Source organism: Schistocerca serialis, chromosome 4 (genome assembly GCF_023864345.2).
Source record: "Schistocerca serialis cubense isolate TAMUIC-IGC-003099 chromosome 4, iqSchSeri2.2, whole genome shotgun sequence".
Classification (NCBI taxonomy): Eukaryota; Metazoa; Arthropoda; class Insecta; order Orthoptera; family Acrididae; genus Schistocerca; species Schistocerca serialis.
Genome location: NC_064641.1, coordinates 739,221,803 through 739,241,893, shown reverse-complemented (window position 1 = coordinate 739,241,893; position 20,091 = coordinate 739,221,803). Strand labels below are relative to the sequence as shown.

Sequence of the window (20,091 nt, the reverse complement as noted above, 5' to 3'; positions counted from 1 at the left end):
AGTTAAGCCCCATAGTGGTCAGAGCCATTTGATTTGATTCGACGATTCAGAAACAAAGATTCTGAGGTGACTGAACGCTACTGAGCACAGATACTGGATCCGAATCGCGCACTTAGGACAAACGCCGGCAATTTGCTCAGCTTGTTTGCTGTCATTCTGCGTCATGACAGTGCCAAACCACACGTTGCAAACAGAGTTAAAGAAACCCTGAAGGGACGTAGATGGGATGTATACCCTTCCTGACTTATTCAACATTGGGCTTTCTGATTTCAATTTCTTTCGGTTCACGCAGCGTGGCCTTTCTGGACGACACTTCACATCTTGGAAAGATCTCGAAACATATCTCCATGTGTGGATCACCTCAAAAGAATTTTAATTTTTTGTCTTGGAAACCATTTTACCCGAAGAGTGGAGAAATGGTTATAGTTACCCAAGAACCCTATGTTCATTAAATTATCATTTACTATTCTATTAAAATAAACATATGTTTTCTGTCCAACAAACACCCAGAATTAATCCAAGTACCCAATACACTACCAGTCGCAAAGTAAAATAGTTCATCGTCGCGGAAGCAATATGTGTACGTACGCAACGAAAGACTTCTAAACTTTGAATACTCTCACGACTAGATGTCGTAGGTGCTGGTAGGTTTCCCGGGTTTTATATCTGTGGTCAATGAAACTTCTTCCGACTGCAACATAATAGCTGAACCAGGACCACCCCTGACGATGTCAAGCGCAGCCCTGGACGAAACGTTAGGAACGGAAAAGTTTCACGGACCTCGGCCATACAAACTGCAAGACCCAGCGCCTAGAACCGCTAGGTACGAGCATATGGGATTGGTTCCCAAGTATGTGAGTTGTTATTCTGCATTTTATTTAGCTGGCCACAACACGTTTGAAAATATCACAGAATGTCAGCTGAAAATGTTAAACCTATTGAATTTGTTGTTAGTCTATTGTATTTTCATAGCACCTGATCAAAAGGAGCAAAGATTAGGGAGAACATCCTGTCCATGACGGGTGCAGTTAAGCCTGTTGGTCCCAGAGACTTTCTCTGTGAAACCTGTCGAACGTAGTACAATATTAGTTATGTCTATATGCCAGTTTTAAAATCACGTGTTACTGATTGCAAAAGGAAACAGAATGGACCAGAATTATCAGAAGTTTGAAAGTTTTTCGTGTGACCAACATTCTCACTTTTTAAGGACAACAACGAACGATCACGATGAATGCGTGCTAAATAACAAAATTTGTACGCGAAAATTTTCGGCGATTCTAGAAGACGTCTTTTACACAATCAGAACCGTTATTTACTGCATTGGCGGCACCGATAAGACTTGCAGAAGATCCTCACATTAGAGTGTGGGACTTCCTCCTAGTTGTAATTCCCGCGGAGCTGCTATGATTTTCTGTACATCGGATGGGCTGCTTTTCCGATTTATTTTTGACTTCGCTTTCCTTCATGATTTGTTGAGGATCTTGCTTCGTGGTACCTATGAAATGGATTTAGTTCTTTCATTGGGCAGTCGTAAGTTAACCTCCAGCCATCGCTCCTAAATAGAATAGTACCATATTTCCTTAGACAGTGGATGTCGTATTGATTTTTGTCGTACAGTTCAGCTTTCGGTGGAACTGTCACATATTTGACGCTAGCCGATAACAGCACTGTGATGTTCTACTATCGCCGCCGCAAATAAACATCAGCGTACGATTATATCGTTCATAGATTGTTCACTGCCGCGAAATCGAAGGAAGAAGTTTTTACAGTGATTGGCATCCAACTGTCATTTTAGCTGAATACATATAAATAGATGAAGCGCACCAATTTGCTCCTGCGTGAACAACACTCACAATTAGTTTAGTTGGTGAAATATCTCGGAATGACTCAAGCGCTGCGGAATGGTCAGTAACGCAAACACTGTAGGAGAGAAAGGAAATTAGATAGTGGTTCTTTAAGTGGAGTCTAGGGAGGCGTAGCTTATTCGAAAGGGAAGTCGCCTGCTATAAGCTTGTGCAATCCATGCGCGATCATCGTTAGTTTGTCTGGGACACGAGCCAAAGCGGAGATAGCGTCACTTCAAAGGCGAAGTTCCCGTTTCGTGACTAGTTTATGTATTAGCACACGAGATTTTGCGATACGCTCAACAAGCACTGCACAGTGGGCGGCAGAGCAACAAGACTTCGCCTGTTGCAACAGAAGCGATATATTATTGAGAGACTCGTAATACAAAAGAAACATGACAAAGAAATCGTTTTTGAAATTGCCCAGGATGTTTACTCTCTGTAACAGAAAGTCATTGACCCTATGCCTTGTTGATACAACGAATGAAAGCCGCATGGGAAACTGCAATCGCTTTATATCTAAGGGCATACTTAAATTACTCGTAACGACGTAATGCGAAAAATGGAATACGTTTTCACCTGCGGCATATCCCATGATGGTGGCAAAATGTGTGAAATCTTATGGGACTTAACTGCTGAGGTCATCAGTCCCTAATCTTACACACTACTTAACCTAAAATATCCTAAGGACAAACACACACACCCATGCCCGAGGGAGGACTCGAACCTCCGCCGGGACCAGTCGCACAGTCCATGACTGCAGCGCCTAAGACCGCTCGGCTAATCCCGCACGGCGATGATGGTGGCCTCTATTACGTTCGGCAATAGGTTCTTCACGGCCATCATTCTTCCGCTGCATATGTAACAACGGCAACTAATCAATAAATAAGAGTTCGCAATCATGTTCTTGTCAAACTGTCGAACTTTCGATCGTCCCGCAGTCTAGTGATGTCGGATGGTACTGTCTCTAAGACGGGTTTTGCCACTATAATTTATTCTCGCGATGGGAATTACGGTCATTTTAGCACGATGTATTTCGTTTGTTAGGCATCCAATATTTCTTTAATTTTCTTCATTGTCTGAATATAGAAATTTGAACTAAACACGTCAAGTACTTTTCGAGAGGCTTAGTAAAAACGTTTCTCGTCTGCAAATTTTACATACTGTGTACATAAGAAACATTTATAATATATGGCCACCAAAATGTTCGTTTGGGTATCGTGTACAAATTTGAAGTATATCGGCCAAGACCTTTTACGGAGTTATAGTAACAACCTTTCCCCTTTATACACTTAAGCGCCAAAGAAACTGGTATAGGCATCTGTATTAACGTACAGAGAGATGTAAGAAATCAGAATGCGGCGCTGCTCTCGGCAACGCCTATGTAAGACAACAAGTGTCTGGCGCAGTTGTAAGATCGGTTACTGCTGCTACAGTGGTAGGTTATCAAGATTTAAGTGAGGAAAGTGGTGTTACAGTCGGCGCACGAGCGATGGAACACAGCGTATCCGAGTTAGCGATTAAGTGGGGAGTTTCCCGTACGACCATTACACGAGTGTACCGAGAATATCAGAAATCCGGTAAAACCTCAGATCTCCGACATTGTTGCGGCCGGTAAAAGATCCTGCAAGAACGGGACCAACGACGGCTGAAGGGAATCATTCAGCGTGATAGAAGTGCAACCCTACGGCACATTGCTGCAGATTTCAATGCTGGGCCAGCAACAATTGTCAGCGTGCGAACCATTCAACGAAACATCGATATGGGCTTTCGGAGCCGAAGGCCCACTCTTGTACTCTTGATGACTGCACGACACAAGCTTTATGCCTCGCCTGGCCTGTTGATGACAGCAAACTTGTTGCCTGGTCCGACGAGTCTCGTTTCAAATTGTATCGAGCGGATGGACGTGTACAGGTATGGAGACCACCTCATGAATCCATGGACCTTGCATGTTAGCAGGGGGATGTTCAAGTGGGTGGAGGCTCTGTAATGGTGTGGAGCGGTTGCAGTTTGAGTGATGCGGGACCATCCATCCATGTTCACTGTGCATTCCGACGGGCATTTAAAGCAGCACAATCCGACCTCCCCCCCCCCCCCCCCCACGTCCCCCAGAGTGGCTGCAGGAACACTTCCGCTAGCCACCAATCTCCCCAGTCATGAAAATTATTGAGCATATCTGGGATGCCTTGCAACGTGCTATTCGGAAGAGATCTCCACCCCCTCGTACTCTATCGGATTTATGGACGGCCCTGCAAGATTCAGTCCATGCCACATTGGGTTTCGGCACTTCTGGGTGCTCGCGGGGACTCTACACTATATTAGGCAGGTGTACCAGTTTCTTTGGCCCATCAGTGAATGTTACATGCATCTATGTTTCAGGTCGGATTACGATATCTTACGTGGACAGTGTTCTTCCACTTGTCTGGAAGATAGTGTCCAAAATTCGATCAAGACCGGAATAAAACTGTAGATTTGTATGAAATACAAACAAACGGACACTCTTATATACAGAGGGTTCCAAACAAAATGTATCCACTGTTGAAAAGTCCATGCCGGCCAGTGTCCGTGCGGTTCTAGGCGCTACAGTTTGGAGCCGAGCGACCGCTACGGTTGCAGTTCGAATCCTTCCTCGGGTATGGACGTGTGTGATGACCTTAGGTTAGTTAGGTTTAATTAGTTCTAAGTTCTAGGCGACTGATGACCTCAGAAGTTGAGTCGCATAGTGCTCAGAGCCATTTGAACCATTTTTTTTAAAGTCCATAACTTGCAAACTAATTGGCGGAGTTGTCTCATTTTTGGTGAAAGTGTACCTTAAAGTCCAACTTAAAGATATCACTGTAGGCGTTCGAAATGGTCACCATTAACATCCACACACAAACGATGTCGCCGAACTGCAGCACGAACTACTGACTGCAACGTGTTCAGTTGGATATCTGCACATGAATGTACGATGAATTCTCGAAGTTCATCCAATGTGCGTGGCTTTTGTCGATAAACGACGTTCTTTAGTGTTCCCCACGGGTAAAAATCCAGAGGAGCTAGGTCTGGGGAACGTGGTGGATACTCCACAGCACCTCCACGGCCTACCGATCTTCCTGGTAGATTTTCGTCGAGATAAGCCCTAACACGATTTTGGTAGTGGGCTGGGGCACCATCTTGTTGAAAGTTAACTCTTCCGTCTCCATACAAGTCTCGGATGGCAGGTAAAATGGATGTCCGAAGCTTCTGAAGGTGCACCTCACCGGTAACTGTGCCTAAAAGAAGAATGGCCCAATCAAGGCGCGGTAAGACAACCCACACCATACATTACTCCTGGCAAATTCACGGTTTTGTCTACATGGACGTTCGGATTTTCGGCGGCCCAGTAAATGCAATTGTGGCGATTTACTGTACCATTGAGTTTGAACTGTGCCTCATCAGACCACACTATCATCTCTGCAAACACTTCACCGTTGCGCACCATGTTAGTAAACCACTCGCAGTACGCCATTCTACGATCTGGGTCGTCCTCGTTCATTGTGTGTAGCAATCGTGGGATGTAGCACTTCCACTCTGCTGTCTTCAAAATTCGCCGAACACTTGAGCGACTCACTCCAGTTTCACGGGCACACTGTCTCATAGACTTCTGTGGTGAGCAATTGTTTGTAACACATGACAGGAGTTAGTTGGACTTGTTACTGTTACGGGTCGTCCAGATCGTTGTTTGTGTACCTCTTTAACACAGCCTTAGGCTTCAAATTTGTCTCGAATGCGACGAATCGTTAAATGTGTCAGTGGCTCTACTTGATACTCATTTCTCCATTGCCGTTGAACATCATTAATGTTTTCGTACTTAAAATACCACTTCAAAACTGACTCCCTTTCATCGAATGTAAGCCTTGCGCCAGCCATGTTTACTAGGTGCAACTAAGAACAAAACACTGACTATCTGGCGACTGTCATCTGACAAAACAAAACAACGCAATACAACGCTTGTGTGGCGATTGCCGGAACTACAAATTATTACACTACCAAACATGAGACAACTCCGTCAATTAGTTTGCCAGTTATGGACTTTTAAACAGTGGATATAATCTTAATTCTTAATTTGCGGTCGGATCCCTTCGCGGCGCCACAGATGTAAACGTAACCTTAAGAGAGGGAACTCGTGTGTGCGCCATCTGTCTGCGTACCATGTGTTATCGTATGTTGGCTGTTTGTGTATCGTATTATCTAAGGCGGAATTTGGGCTGCACTTACCTAAACGACAATGGGAAGCCGCCTCAAAACCAATTTCAGATCCTGTCGGTTATCAGCCCACGGTTGTTAATCCGCCGTACGGATTCGTTACAGATGTGGCTTACCTCCCCGTGACGCAAGCAAGCGCGCTTTTGCCAGCGGGGCATACGGCGGAAGCAACACAATGGTAAAATTAAGGGAAGCGTAGTGAGCTGTTGCTGTCTCATGTCGGCTGTAGCTTACTTCAGTGTCGGAACCTCAGAAGTGAGAAAAGTGCATGTCTGTGTGCGTGGGTGTTCGAAATGGGTTCAGATGAGGAAGACTCGGGTACAGCCGCTCGCCAGAGTCTCGTTAAATTCCGGATGCCTGCGCAACTGCCTCGCATAAAGGCGCGGAAAAAAGGGAAGAAAAAAGTAACCGGCGGAGCAAAAGCTCGTTTGGCTTTTGATAGGTTCCGCCTGACGGCATTAATTTCCCAGAAATGCGGCGCCAGAATAAACTCGCGGCGGAGGCGGCTTTGGTCGGCTGATCCGCCGCGCCGTGCGCCTAATTGAAACATCGCGGCCTCTTCTCTTCTCTGCGCTGGTTCCCATTCACCACCCATCTGCCGTCTAGTCTGCCACACTTCCTAGAGGGCTTCCAAATCACTTCGACGCAGGCGGGGATCTGGGTTTGGCTCTGTAAGGGATCGCAGTTTGTTCTAACTTGTCATCGCTGCCACATCCACCCTGGGACAGATGACTACGATTTCAATAATAATAATTAAGTATATAAATAGTTTTAATATAAAATAGTAATTTTACAACACTGGTTAGTACATCGATTGCAGTATTCCCGTTGTATTTCCAACGATAGATTTATTTCAAGTAGTGAATCATGATCGACTTCACCACCTCATTATGCAGTATGTGCGGAAGGACAATGGCAGAAAAAACTCAACTTTCCTTGAATATATGTTCCGACACTAGACATCAGAAATCTGCTCCGCATACTGATTTTAAACTCGCCAACGGGTCCTATGACGTCATCTTCGAACTCTGTGTTCGTAGACTCGAGTAGCGGGTCTTCGTCGCTGGCTGTTCAACCGAAAACTCGTCACTTGAGTTTGTCGTTGAGTGCAAGTGGACTGTATCAGCATAGAAAGGAGAGGGACTACACAAGTACGCAAGTGTAACTGACGCCTCACAGCATAGGCGCTACACACATACACATCTGTTGGGCATGCCGATTATTATATGCATACGAATACAATGACTGGTCGAATAAGAAGCAACTGCAATACCACCGTTCTCAGACTGGTCATACTCGTGAAGTCGCCGACCGCGGTGGTCTAGCGGTTCTAGACGCTCAGTCCGGAACCGCGGGACTGCTACGGTCGCAGGTTCGAATCCTGCCTCGGGCATGGATGTGTGTGATGTCCTTAGGTTAGTTAGGTTTAACTAGTTCTAAGTTCTAGGGGACTGATGACCACAGATGTTAAGTCCCATAGTGCTCAGAGCCATTTGAACCAACTCGTGAAGTCGAAGGTAGGAAGGAAGGAAGGAAAGAAGCAAGCAGGTAAAGTACAGACGTACAGCGGCGCCTTGGTTTCAAATGTATGCAACCCTCAACCTTAGACTCGCATTCGCTCCATTTCTGATCTCTAACCGATAAAGATGTCACATATTCTTCAAATCAGTACAGCAATCTTCATCTAGCAAATACTTCAATCTTCATCTCAAGAAGAAAACACTGCTTACAGCTTCAGAGTTCAAAGCTCGCAATGAGGGTTGGCAGTTCTGAACGACAGATCAGTATAACAGATTAACTCTTTTGTTTTCCAAACTCGATGCAGTCATTGTTCTGTTTGCCTTATTTTTTTCTCTGCCTTATTTTTGCTCTTGGGACAATATGGTATCCAACGTGGGCCATCGATTCAGGGAGCCTACATATGGTACCCCCGCGAAGTTTCTGTGATCACCAACCCATCTTCAAGACGTGCGTCGCCACTTGGCTTGGTTCTCCACAGCATATTAGTTTTGTTCTCATTATATATATATATATATATATATATATATATATATATATATATATTCCGTTTGTTAGTACCCTTTGTCGCTAAGGTATACGTACGGATACACCTTACTCTTCGTGAGTATACGTTACATCACATGCTTCAGCATAACGTCTATGAGATTGCAGTTCAGAGAAGTAAGGTACCTAAAAAGCTTTTGAGAAATAGATGACCAGCAATTAATGTACGAACTATAGTAACAATTTCCGAAAACGTCATAATTTACACAATATAAAATCAATCTTAGCCCTAACCATTACGGGTATTTCGCTTAGCTCAAAGATTGTGAACACAGGTGTGCAGACTAACGAGCGTGTAAAACCCGAACCGTAAAGCTGTTTCCGTCAGTCGTTTCCGCCTACGTTCGCGAAGTCAGAATCTCTTCCTTATGGTGGGTCTTTCACTTCCTGTCTTCCATTACTCAACTTACTGTGGTTTTACGGTTTTCCTTTTGTACTCACGAACGGCGTCGCGTTTGTTGTTCACAGCAGGCTCGGGCAACCAGAGAATGCGCGCCTTTACCTGGCTAGAATGTTATCAGTCAGATCGTTAGCCCACTCACGTGGGCACGGCCTCACGCAAGCAAATGAGGAAGTGTCATGTGTTAAGTACAGCTTGTTTTCGAGAATCTTGGTTTTCGTTCTAATTTATTATCCGAAACTTAACTGTGAAATCTGGTAATCGATGTATGTAAAAATATAAAGACTTTTACTGAAACGTCCTGGTTTTTTTATGACGAGGGATCGTGTCTACCATGACACTCTTCTGTGGATCCGCACTTGCTATGATGGCTGTACTCTGCTCGGTAGGGTGGACAAAAGAAGGATGTGAAGGGCCTACCCTGTCAACTGGTAAACCTTTCGGGGTGTTAGGTCGTGGTCCATGAAACTCTTCTTTTCCTAACGTTTCGTCTAGAACTGCGCTGGACGTCGTCCTCCGTTGAGTCCCATCGACCAGCGCAGTTTTGGACGAAATGTTAGGGACAGAAGAGTTTCGTGGACAACGACCTTATACACCGAAAGATTTACCAGCAGCAATGTCATCCAGTCGTGGAAGCCTTCATTCTATTTATTAGCGACGGAAACAAGCTAGTATTACGGGAGGAAATCAACGGTGGTTTTTTTTTCCAAAAGAACCGTGCTGACGTTCATCTTAAGCTATCTAGGCGAACCAAGGAAAACTTAAAATTGAATGGCTGGATGGAATTAGAAATGTTGTCTTCCCAGATACCGGAGATTTGTGGTAAGGCATTACATTATGGAACCAAACTGCTGAGGGCATCGGTCGCTAAGCCGACACACTACTTAATCTAATTTAAACTAACTTACGCTATGGACAAAACACACACACACACACACACACACACACACACACACACACACACACACACACACACACACACACACACACACACACACCCGAGGGAGGATTCGAACCTCCGACGGGGCGAGCCGCACGGACCCTGACAAGGCGCCCCAGACCGCTCGGCTCCTAAATACTGATCAATTGTGTTAAGCACTGAACCAACGCTCTCGCCGTGGAGGAACAACAGATATCAGTGCAGACGACATAATCCTTCTGCCCGAAGCTAAGAAAGGATTATGAAATGTAAAGCTACACCAAAGTTCGGCAGTGTAGCGATCGGACGCAGTGTGTTGACGTGATGCTGCCAACGACACCTACTCTTTTATTTACATCCTCCTTAAAAGTACACACTTCAGTTAGTAAAGGAATTAAATTCATTGCGGACAGATTATAAGAAAAGCGACGCTGGGCTGACGACGTACTGAAACCAACAGTTTGGTTTTTAGACGGCATGAACCTTTTACAAGACAAGTAATTTAAACGAAAATGTGTGTACCTGGATTTTTAACATTGACTCTAAATAAATAATTATTGAGCAGATATAATCAGTTACAGGTGCAACCACATCAAATGAGCGAGAGTCGATCTTGAAAGCTCAGATAATCATTTGGCTCGGTTATCCGCAAGTTAAATTTTCGTGCGTCAGTCTTGCTTTTTTCTTATACCATTCCTTCCTCTATCTACGTTTCCTATATTCCTTAGACGAACGAACCCCCCCCCCCCCCCCCCCCCTCCAAGATCCAAATAAGAGCTTCCGTCCCGTCCCTATCCGGCATATCTGCAAGTCCGAGAATTTATGTGAACTTCGCACAGTATCGCTTCGCTGTCCGGAGCCAACCGTTCAGTATATTTGCACAACATTATTAATAGACTAGAGACCGCTTAATGGTGACATTCGATACTTGGTAGCGGTATAGATATCTGTATCCTGACAGATTGCGTTACAGCAGAGCGACGGGGTCATGACAGTCTTTGCGACCGTTGATTGTTTCTTTCGAAACCGAAGTTGCAGTGTCAAATCCAAGTAACTGTGGAAAGGCTTTTCAGAGGCCGCTGCCAGTAACGAAATTAGCTGACTCTCTTAAACTATTTAATGGAGCAACGTGTTTCGAAGTATGCTACAATAGCAAAACAAAAACATTTAAAAAGTGTGTTGCATTGTATAGTGAAGATGAGGTTTATATCCCGAAGCATGTTGATCCATTAAATACTATCAGTACACAAATTTTGTGACTGGAAGCGATCTCTGAAAAATCTTCTCATATTTTTGAAACAGTCAGGGTCAATTAACAATCAATATGGCCATAAATTGTGAAGTAACTACACTGAAGTGATAGGATAGCGATACTCAATATACAGATGGCGGTAGTGTCGCGTACACAAGGTATAATAGGACAGTGCATTGGCGGAGCTGTTATTTGTGATGCATGTGGAAAGGTTTCCGGGGTGACTATGGTTCAAATGGCTCTGAGCACTATGCGACTTAACTTCTTAGGTCATCAGTCGCCTAGAACTTAGAACTAATTAAACCTAACTAACCTAAGGACATGACACACAACCATGCCCGAGGCAGGATTCGAACCTGCGACCGTAACTGTCGCTCGGCTCCAGACTGTAGCGCCTAGAACCGCACGGCCACTCCGGCCGGCCGGGGTGACTATGGCCGCACGACGGGAATTACGACCGTGAACGCGGAATGGTAGTTGCAGCTATAGAATTCAATATTCCGAGCTCCACCGTGCCAGTAGTGTGCCGAAAGTACCATGTTTCAGGCAACGACGGACAACGCAGTGGTCAACGGCCTTCACTTTACGACCGAGAGCAGCGGTGTTTGTGTAAAATTGTCAGTGTTAACAGACAAGCAATACTGCGTGAAATAACACCAGAAATCAATGTGGGACGTACGACGAACGTATCCGTTACGAGAGTGCGGCGAAATTTGGCGTTAGTGGGCTATGGCAGCAGACGACCGACGCGAGTGCCGTTACTAACAGCAAAACATCGTATCTCCAGGGCTCGTGACCAAGCCGGATTGGACCCCAGACAACTGGAAACCCATGGGGCTTCACGGAGTCCGCACCACATTCGAACCCGTGATAGGATTCGAATGTGGCGCAGTCCCCACGAAGTTGTCGCGCTGTCCAAGCTGATGGTGGCTCCAAACTGGAGTGGGCTGTGATCACACGGAATGGACATGGTCCTCTGGTCCAAGTGAACCGATCATTGACTTGAAATGATTGTGTTCGTCTACTTGGAGGCCATTTGAAACCGTTCACGTACTTCAGGTTCACAAACAACGATGTCATACCACCGGGCCACAATGGTTCGCGAACGGCTTGAAGATCGTTCTGGACATTTCGAGCGAACAATTTGGCCACGGAGGTCGCCCATCATAAATTCCATTGTACATTTATGGGACGTAATGGAGAGGTCAGTTCGAGTACAAAATGATGCGCCGTCAACACTTGCGCAATGATGACTGCCTGTAGTGGCAGCATGTTTCTGTATTTCTGTAGGGGACTTCCAACGACTTGTTGAGACCGGGCCACATCGAATTAATGCACTACGCCAGGGAAAAAGAGACCCGACACGATATTAGCAGCTATACCATTACTTTTATCACCTCAGTGTAATCTGCCACATATGTACGGAAATCCCACGTGGGTTATTAGTACTTCAGTTAACTCTTGACGATGAGGACAGTTGAAGTCGTCGAAAGTTCGTACATAAGAAGTCAGAAAAACATTTAACCTAGAACATCGTCATGAAAACGAAAATACGTTCTCAAACTACTGATCTACTATTATATTCTCGATACATGAAAAAAAAAATGGTTCAAATGGCTCTGAGCGCTGTGGGACTTAGCAACTATGGTCATCAGTCCCCTAGAACTTAGAACTACTTAAACCTAACTAACCTAAGGACATCACACAACACCCAGTCATCACGAGGCAGAGAAAATCCCTGACCCCGCCGGGAATCGAACCCGGGAACCCGGGCGCGGGAAACGAGAACGCTACCGCACGACCACGAGCTGCGGACTTCGAGACAAGAAACTCATTTTATCACATGTTGCTTCTCGCGAGAACTTCGGCATTTTGGTGGCCATAAACTTCTTTGTGTACGATGCAAGAATGGCAATTAGAGGCATACAGCAAACTGCGACTAAGTGCATCTCACAGCCTGTTTATCTTTCAGATGTTCCATGGCTCTGTTTTATCGTGAACACTATATTCTGTTGCATTCATCTGGTCACTAATCATGTCTGTCGCTCTCTCATTCACGCAAACGTAATGACACAGCGAAATACTAGGGGCAGGGCACGCGAGAGATGCGCATGCGCAGGCAGACACGTGACAACAACCGATTGGTACATCGACACCGAAGTCAGTAGAGACGGAGCATTATTTCGGAATATTTCTAGCATGTGAAAGGAATCGGCCGTACCCTTTGAAAGGAACTACCCCTGCATTTTCCAGGGGCGATTTAGAGAAATTATGAAAAACCTGAATCTGGATGGCGGGACGCGGGTTTCAACCGTCGTCCTCTGGAATTAGTGCAGTGTGCCAGCTACTGCGCCAGCTCGCTAGGTCGTCATGTTTCATAGAACCATGAAGAATGATTGTACTACCGAGTTGTACGAACGCCTCTCCCTTCCCCCCCCCCTGCCCCCTTCCTTCCTTCCTAAAACACCCACTGCACTTTCAATACAGATTGAGACTCTCTGAGTTAAACAACGACGGAATAGCATCCATTTTATTGAGTGCAGAACCCGCGCCTGCATCATTGCGGCGCAGATAACAGTAATATTGACGTGACTGGTGGCGCAGATAGTAATGAAGCATTAGTAAGTAGCCGAGACAAAGGCGGGAACAGCGGCGGAAGAACTGGGCGCAAGCGTGTCGGCAGGAAATTCGACACGCGCGATCGACATCGGATCCGTGGTGCACGCCAGCCCACTACATGCAGGTGGGACGGATCGGCGGACAACAGGTGCAGCGACTCGTGGGAACCCGTGGGAGGGGAGCCAGCCCGAAATGGCTTCGTGCGATTTATCCGCTCTGTTCGTACGACAACGGAAATTAGTTCGTGGTTCGTTAGCCCTAACCCAGGGCTGCAACCTACACAGGGTGAGACAGACCACCCCAAATATATCTGGAGCACTCATATTACATAAAGTGTTGAGGTGGGATTGACTTTTATTGCTAAACATCACAGAAGATGTTGGACTTGGCCACCAACGACATCTACAGCAATATGCAGGATGTTCGGAAATTCTCTTTACTTGTAGAGAGGAGTGAGTGTACAATATTTCGAATAGGAACCTATGTCCGGAAACGTGCCGTTTCCGTTCTACGACGGTTTTAACTCAGGTGTCTAGCTTATCCGCTTCTGTCAGAGGCATTGAATTAGATAGTGACGCAGTACTGTTGTTATGAGGTAACAATTTGAAACAAAACAAAACGAAACATCCGCTTTTCACTTAAGCGCATTTCTCTGTATTAACACTTAAACTTAGGTCTTTACATTATTCCAAAACAAAAAAGAACCCAGCATACTGTACGTACACAATAGAACTGATGCATTACAACAGCGGCTCGATGTGGCGACCGTGAACGTTGATACAGACACTGTACCTAAGAAAACATAAAAATGCAGTAAATGAAGCAGGCTAAAAGGAGTACAAACGTCTCAAAAATGAGATCGACAGGAAGCGCAAAATGGCTAAGCAGGGATAGCTAGAGGACAAATGTACGGGTGAAGAGGGATATATCACTATGGGTAAGATAGATACTGCCTCCAGGAAAATTAAAGAGACCTTTGGAGAAAAGAGAACCACCTGTATGAATATCAAGATCTCAGATGGAAAACCAGTTCTAAGCAAAGAAGGGAAAGGTGAAAGGTGGAAGGAGGACATAGAGGATCTATACAAGGGCGATGTACTTGAGGGCAATATTATGGAAACGTAACAGGACGTAGATAAAGATGAAATGGGAGATATGATATCGCTTGAAGAGTTCGACAGAACACTGAAAGACCTAAGTCGAAACAAGGCCCCGGGAGTAGACAACATTCCATTGGAACTACTGATAGCCCTGGGAGAGCCAGCCCTGACAAAACTATGCCGTCTGGTGAGCAAGATGTATTAGACAGGCGAAATACCCCCAGACTTCAAGAAGAATATAATAATTCCAATACCAAAGAAAGTAGGTGTTGGCAGGTGTGAAAATTACCGAACCATCAGTGTAATGAGACACTGCTGTAAATTACTAACACGAATTCTTTACAGACGAATGGAAAAACTGGTAGAAGCCACCAACCTCTGGGAAGATCACTTTGGATTCCGTAGAAATGTTGGAACACATGAGGCAATACTGACCCTACTACTTATCTTAGAAGATAGATTAAAGAAAGGCAAACCTACGTTTCTAGCATTTGTTGACTGGAATACTCTTTCAAATTCTGAAGGTGGCAGGGGTAAAATACAGGGAGCGAAAGGCTACTTACAATTTGTACAGAACCCAGATCGTAGTTATAAGTATCGGGCGAGGGGAGGGGGGGGGGGGGGGGCATGAAAGTGGATCAGTGGTTGACAAGGGAGTGAGACAGGGCTGTAGTCTATCTCCAATGTTATTCAATCTGTATATTGAGCAAGCAGTAAAGGAAACAAAATAAAAATTCTGAGTAGGTATTAAAATCTATGGAGAAGAAATAAAAACTTTCAGGTTTACCGATGACAATGTAATTCTGTTAGAGACAGCAAAGGAGGTAGAAAAGTAGTTCAACGGATTGGACAGTGTCTTGAAAGGAGAAGATAAGTTGAACATCAACAAAAGCAAAACGAGGATAATGGAATGTAGTCCAATTAAATCAGGTGATGCTGTGAGAATTAGATTAGGAAATGAGACACTTAAAATAGACGAGTTTTGCTATTTGGGACCAAAATAACTGATGGTGGTCGAAGTAGAGAGGATATAAAAAGTAGACTGGCAATGGCAAGGAAAGCGTTTCTGAAGATTAGAAATTTGTTAACATCGAGTATAGCTTTAAACGTCAGGAAGTCGTTCCTGAAAGTATTTGTGTGGAGTGTAGCCATGTATGGAAGTGAAACATGGACGATAAATAGTTTGGACAAGAAGAGAATAGAAGCTTTCGAAATGTGGTGCTACAGAAGAATGCTGAAGAAGTGAAGCATGGACGATAAATAGTTTAGACAAGAAGAGAGATGGGTAGATCATGTAAGTAATGAGGAGATCCTGAATAGAATTGGGGAGAAGAGGAATTTGTGGCACAACTTCACTAGAAGAAGGCATCGGTTGGTAGATCATGTTCTGAGGCGTCAAGGGATCATCAGTTTAGTATCGGAGGGCAGCGTGGAGGGTAAAAGCCGTAGAGGGAGACCAAGAGATGAATACACTAAGCAGACTCAGAAGGATGTAGGTTGCAGTAGTTACTTGGAGATGAAGAAACTTGCACAGGATAGAGTAGCATGGAGAGCTGCATCAAACCAGTCTCTGGACTGAAGACCACAACAACACCTATGAAGGATGTTCTGGTACACACACTCCATCACTGCTGGTGTCCCTTCAGTTCCCAGTGCGGCGGCCAGAATCCGTGCCAGCAGACGGTTCTCTGTCACTATAAGAGTCTCGTAAGTTAAACTTTCCACACTCCCCCACAAGAAGTAGTCTATAGGAGTTAAATCAGGCGATCGCGGCCGCCACGCAGTTGGAGCACCTCGACCTATCCATCTTTCACCATATCGTCTGTTGAGATGCCTCCGAACAGCACGTGAGAAGTGAGGTGGTGTACCATCATGCTGAAATCACATTTTCTGAAGGACATTCAGTGACACAGCTTCCAGAAAGGGTCCAACACGGTTTTTTAGGAAGATGTTGCAGAACAGGTTAGCTTTAATGGAAGAAGGCATGAACCAATAACATGACCGTCCGGAATACATGCCCACATGTTAATACAGAGCGGTGCTAAAATCCCTAAACATGCGTGGCGCGAGGGTTTTCGGTTGCCCAGACATGGCTGTTCCGCGAATTCATCACAGAGACCCTAGTGAACTTACATTCAACTGTAAACAGAACTCGACGTGGAAGAGGGTGTTCAGCGGTGCAGGAACTACGTGCAGCAGTCTATGCGTTGTGGAAAACCAGCTGGACCCATAGCGTGTACCATTTGTATGTGGTACGGCTGTAACTGTTGCTCACACAGAACGTCCCAGACGATAGTGTAACGCCTGTTGCACGCTCAATTGTTCGACTGCTCGTTGACGGATTCTCTTCAACGCGATGCAGTATATCTTCTTCAAATTCGGGCGTGCGGCGTTGCCATGAATCACCACAGGAGGTGAATCACCACAGGGGGTGAAGGCACCTGTTTTTCGGATCCTTGCGTAACTCGGGCAAAAAGTTTGTGCGATGGCGTGCTATATTGCGGAAAACGTTTGTGATACTGCCGACCAGTAGCGTCATACACAATGAGCATGTCTTTATTCTGAAAACGTGCACGGAAATATGTTGCATCGGAGGTGCACAGGCATTGAATAGATCTCGGAGCAAGGAGGGCGTTAAGTGACAACAGGTAACTATCTGACGTAATACACGTCACCCTATCTACTCTATTGCTTACCAGGAAAGCAACTATATGACTTTTCTCTTTCCCTATCCAGACGTGGACGCGCTTGCACATTTGAATCGAAACCGTCGTAGAATGGAATTGACAAGTTTCCGGAGATGGGTTTCTATTCAGAATATTATTTACTCACTCCTCTCTACAAGTCCTAGAAGTTTATAACGGGAATTTCGGAACACCCTGTAGATACAAAAGAAATTGTATCTCTACGTCAACGCCGCGTATTTGAACATTTTTTTTACGTCAATGTATTCAAGCCATTCTAGCCTCCAGGAAGTCACTGCACTTTCCCTTATAAGAGCGAAAAGGACATTCGCTGCTAAGTCGCTTAATGGGTTGTCTCGGTGTGCCAGTTACAGTCCAGAGATGTTATGTTCTCCATTTATGTAGTGAATCTATGTACTTGCCATGCCCAATACTCACTCCTTTAGTGCTGTCCGCTGTCTTCGATGAACAATTTAAAGAATATGGAATCTTCAAAAAATCGTTCTCAACTAGAAAATATTTTCTAATTTTGAAAAATGTGCAATTAATTTTAATGCTTAATACCATACTACTCTGTCACTTTATTGAATCTAATACTCTTTTGGCAGTGGTGATGGCGGTAATGTGCCGCCGAAATTAGTCGTGTGACAGAATAAAGACATTCTCAAGATGCAGCTGTGGTGGTACTTTTCTCCTATGTCATCAGTTAAGTCCCTCGTCCACGCAATAAGATGGACATCCATAAACCGTTCACTTAAAAGTCGCTCTCCAGACCAAGTCAAAATGGGTGCCGCACTTTCTCCTCAATTCAGAGACACAGCTACATGTCTCTTCGATAGATTGCAGCACTCTCCATTCTAGGAAACAGCTCGGTCCTGTTGTGCTCCACTATCCCGTTCTGTCCCGAAATGTTTTACCGTAGAATTCTTTAAGGTCAAGCTTTGCACCTGACAGCATGGATGCAAGTCTGAAGGCGAAATAAAAATTAAGTTGTGCCACGTTTTCGTCCTAACAGAGTAGGGTGGCTTCGTTGTGGCGTAGTTCGGGTTAACGCTAAAGAGCGCGCTGGCAAAACACTGCAGCGACTCGTAAAGGCGGAGGGAAGCCACGCGGCGAAAACTGGGCACTAATGCGGCACCACTTGCGGCGGATCTCTCCAAGTACTGCGCCGGTGCGACGTTATTTTGCTCGCGCCCGCCCACAGACTCGGCGGTGGCACTCACTCGGATGAAGGACCGCGCCGTATTCGTTTGCGCGACGCACGCGAGGGGCCTCGAAAAGCGCCCTCCTCCGCCGTCCACACTCTGCGCCCGCCGCGGGCTGCGAGGGGATGCTGGAGGGTTGGCACGCCTGCTCGCCCCCCGTGACACCCTCGCCGCACGTACGCGGGGAAGCAGGCCCCGCGAACCAGCGAGCGTGAGTTTAGCGCCAGTCAATACGACAGGCAGGTCCTACAATGGCACCCCCGCACCGCTTTTTCTCTGCCCCCCCCCCCCCAGCAGGCCGAGACGTCACCTGCGAGCGGTCCTCGTTCCCGGACGAGATCGCCTTTGACGGCGGCGTCACAATGGCGGCAGGAATCCGCTCCCACGGCGCGCTTTTGTAAGGCGCCGCCTCCGCCTTCGCTTCCGGGTATTCTTCAGAGCCGGTCGGGCGGACCACCGCTCCGTTCCACGGCAGTGCAGCCGGCGCGACCGGTCCCCCAGCCGGGGTGACTGACTGTACACCTCGCCCAGCGCCTATTCTTCACCATCTCGTTCTGCAGGCCGACACTTAACCGCACGCCTATCCCAATTTTTAAGGTAACTCACAGGAGCGTGTCAGAGAGGGACGTCACATGTACATCGTTATTCATATGCAGGGTCATTTCACGCTGAATATTTCAGATAACGTCGGAAAGGTTGAAAATTAAAATCATTAAGGGAGCCTCATAGGCTTCACTTTTGGGCCCACTCCTATTCCTTATATATGTCAAAATGACCTTCCAGTTGAAGCAAAACTGGTACTTTCTGTAGACGATAATAGCGTTATAATAAATGCCATCAGAGAGAAAGCAACGGAAGAGCTAGTAAATGATACTTTTCAAAGAATTATTACATGTTTCTCCATAAATTTTGAAAAAAAAACACACTACATGCAGTTCTGTATAACAGTTAGTCAAACCAAAAATTGATGTAGCTCACGAGCAGGAGCCAGTAAGTAGCGCAGAATGCTCCAAATTTTTGATTGTACCGATTGGTGAAAACTTGAACTGGAGGGAGCATACTACTCAGCTTCGCAAACAATTAAGTTCAGCTACTTTTGCTCCTCGTATAATTGACAACCTTGGAAGCAAACGTATCAACCTCCTAACGTATTTTGCATATTTCCACTCCATAATGTAAGAATAATGTTCTGTGGTAACTCATCACTTAGAAAGTACTGATTGCATAAGAACAACGGACGTCATGTAGGCACCGCTTACGGAGCTAGTCATTTTAATTGCGACGTGACAACACATATTTCAGATACCGAAATCCGTCATATACAATCTATCACAATTTGAAGACAGTGATGTACATACACTATGTGATCAAAAGTACCCGGACACTCCAAAAAACATACGTTTTTCATATTAGGTGCGTTGTGCTGCCGCCTACTGCCAGGTACTCCATATCAGCGACGTCAGTAGTGATTGTACATCGTGAGAGAGCAGCACTCACGAACTTTGAACGTGGTCAGGTGATTGGGTGTCACTTGTGTCATACGTCTGTACGGGAGATTTCCACACTCCTAAACATCCCTAGGTCCACTGTTTCCGATGTGATAGTGAAGTGAAAACGTGAAGGGACACGTACAGCACAAAAGCGTACAGGCCGATCTCGTTTGTAGACTGACAGAGACCGCCGACAGTTGAAGAGGGTCGTAATGTGTAATAGGCAGACATCTATCCAGACCATCACACGGGAATTCTAAACTGCATCAAGATCAACTGCAAGTACT

The 20,091-nt window shown here is 45.6% G+C and overlaps 1 protein-coding gene across 3 annotated transcripts in view; it reads left to right on the top strand.

Moving 5' to 3' along the window:
• The window catches only part of LOC126473259 (transmembrane ascorbate-dependent reductase CYB561), a 302,748-nt gene that overhangs the window by 43,678 nt on the left and 238,979 nt on the right, over positions 1-20,091 (top strand). The window lies entirely within an intron of this gene.